Genomic DNA, 3203 nt, shown 5'->3' on the forward strand with positions numbered 1-3203 from the left:
GCCCCACCGCCGCCGCGGCGGGGCCGCCCTGGCTCCGGAAGCCTGGCGGAGCAGACGCGGTGCGCGGGACGCACACGACCCTGCGCGGTAGAGGGTTGCGGACGTCTCGGCCGCATGCAGGCGCGGGCGGGCCCTCTCAGGCTATTCTCTCGTTCCTTCGCTTGGACCCCCTTCTCCCGCAAACTGCAGTAACGTGTGCGCCGGTAAACAGGTTTGTAACTAAGCTGGACCGCTCACAGTTCGCCCGCCACGGTCGGGACTGGTCCGGTCATGGTACCAGTCAAAGGAAAATGCAGATACCACCGCTTCCATTATTCATTCACACGTCGCTGCCCAGCTTCTTTCCTGGGCTCTCTGCCAACGTGCCAAAGCACAGGTAGGGAGGTAGGTGGACGTGACCGGCCCCCGAGTGAGGTGCTACTGGGAAAAGAAGCCCTTCGGCGTTGACCCAGGAGGTCCGGTGATCTGCCAGCCTGTGAATTCCAAAGGTTTAGCATGAGCCGCGTTAACCCAAGAGAACTGAAGTCAACAGACTATAAATATTGCTCCCTTCCCTACCTTTGGCTCACTCTAGTGACCTCGTATACCCTCCGAAGTCACATTCCCTCCTTTTGAAAAATGCAAGTTATCACCATTTCTCGTTCTTTGTGGAAAATACTGGTAGACATGCTCACTGAGGTCTGCGCGTACCAAGAGTATAGGACCTGTCTAACAACCCAAATGTTGTTGGAACAATTACTCTTTGGTAATTGTTTCAAGGATTGTATCTTCTTGGATTAAGTGTCTTTAAAAAAGATACTTTTTAAATAAAGTTTCCTTTGTAGCATTTTTTTTTAACGGTGGGTAAAAAAGAGAAGGAAAGAATGTTCTAAGCACTGATACTTGTTTTTGTACACGTTCTCCCTAAAGAAATATTTAGATTCCAGAGCATTCCTTTGTATTCTTGTTTAAATGTCTTGTATTCTAAATACCCTTGTATTCTCTTAAAGATTTTTTGTTCATCTTTTGTTCTGTCCCACTTTCTCCTCCTTTTTACCTACGTTTGCTTTTAATGCCTTCAATACCCCCACAGTGCCAAATTACTTATCAATTCTGCTTCCCCCTCCCCCAACTCACCATCAGGCTTGACATCACATTACAGTTTCTTGCTCTGCAAAAAGAATGAATGCTAAGTAAGTATACTTGCACGACTAAAATGTGTCATTTACCCCCCACCCCCAAGTTTTCTACCTACCACACTCTTTAATTTTAAGGGAAAGGATGGTTGTTTTGCTCCAAGAGATTCAGACTGATTGGCCAAGGAACTCATTGATGTATTATGCTGCGCAATGTGTCATAGCAGATAAAACCATGAAATGTGTGTTACTATACCTCTGCAGCTTAGCTCAATTTTCAGACGTATGAATCAGTCTATAAAATAGACAAGAATCTCAGGTTTGAACTTTAGTGCATCACGTTTCTGAAATGTACAATGGGTTCTTGCCTAGACTATTGTAGAAATGAGTTGTCAGATTTTCACTCGTGATGTCTTTGCTTCTCTGTAAAAGGATCTCCTTTTCAAGTCTTTGGGAATTTTCATTGACATCCTTTTGCTTTGCTTAGATAAAACCCACCTAGTCCCTGGGCTTAAATCCTTAGGATTATCACAGCCTGCAACCTATCTACCAGCAGCTGAGCAGGGTTTGGTATTCGCTCTGGCTCCTGGTATGTGTATGCATGCCAGCCTGTTTCTCCAGTTGCCTGCTCCCTAAATGAGCAGAGCAGCTAGGAGGCCCAAAGAGACTGCTGGACACATATGGTTTTGCCCCCAACCTTAACAGCAGCTCCTCAAGGTCCCATATTTAACAATCTAGTGTGATGGTCTTCCTTTAATTATGTTAATAGAGTGGGCTGGAAATGGGCCATTTTTTCTGTGTGCAGTTAGCTTAAAGTATAAATCCCAAGAGTGGTGGCTGTATACTCAAAACATGTAGCATTAGTTTAGAGTGGAATACAAAGACCTGTCAGTCTTGTTCTTAACCAATTCCTGAAAGCCTAGTACCTGGCAAACAGCAGCACTCAGTATTTGTTAAATGAATGAGTGAGATAAGGGTAGAATTTCCTCTAGTCGTTTTTCAACCTTGTCATCAAGGCCCAGTTTTAGAAGGTGACATGGACTATGCTGAAAAAGTGACTGGTTGGGAAATTATGGGTTATATTATTTTCTGTGAAACAAATACTTCACTCCTGCATTCAGGGAAGGTAATAGATCAATAGTTTAACCCAAGTTAAGCATTCAAAAGTTATTTTCTTCTTATGAAGACTTTATGAGCTAAAAGAGTACTCAGTTTTTGTAAGTATGGTATAAGTTAGAGCTCAGTAGTCAGGGACTAGTGAGCGGTGACACTTTAGGTTGGTATCAAACCCAACAATATACGAACAAATGTATAGTGAAGAATTGAGGAAATAACTACATTTTTTAGTATGAACACTACTACATCATTTTATTGGTTAATAATATCCCATTATAGTTTGGGAGAACCAAGCCAAGACACGCTGTGTTTAAGAAAAATAGTATATGGGTATCTCATTCAATGCACAAAATAGAAAACTTTAAAAATCTAAATTTGTTATTTTCTTTCTAATAGTACAATACTTTATTCTCTTATTTTACTGCTCCTTTTTTTCATTTCCATTTTCGTTTCTCTTTGCTTCAGAACATGCACTTACTATAATTAAAAGATGGTTTGCTGAGACTGTGGCGACATGGTATTTACCACGTGGGCCTACCTAGCTTTAGCCTCTGTAGTCTCCTCTCCCTGTCAATATACTCTTTACCCACTCCTTCCCTAGGCCCTCAGGCTGGAGGAATTCACAGTGTTCCAATCAGTCCCAATCCTCAGACATAGCCCCCTCTTGCCCTTTTAATTACTTAGTGAGTCTTGACCTTGACCCCTTTCTAAGAATTGACTCAACTCCTTGTTCCGGAAGCCCTGTCCTGTTAACTTTCAGGGAACTTGACTTTCCCTGCTAGTTTTCTGTGCACTCTACTCTCTGGAGTCACTTTAACCCTGCAACATAGACTCTGCTATGTACTTGTAATAGTAGATATGCTGATGATAACATTTCTTTGCCTCCAGCTCTTTGTTCCTAGATTCTTTGCATCCATATTCTATCCATCTTAACAGGACACCTTTCCCCCATTACCTAGGTTGGACATCCTG

This window comes from Condylura cristata, unplaced genomic scaffold (genome assembly GCF_000260355.1).
Source record: "Condylura cristata isolate star-nosed mole 26May11 unplaced genomic scaffold, ConCri1.0 scaffold00011, whole genome shotgun sequence".
In the NCBI taxonomy this organism is placed as follows: Eukaryota; Metazoa; Chordata; class Mammalia; order Eulipotyphla; family Talpidae; genus Condylura; species Condylura cristata.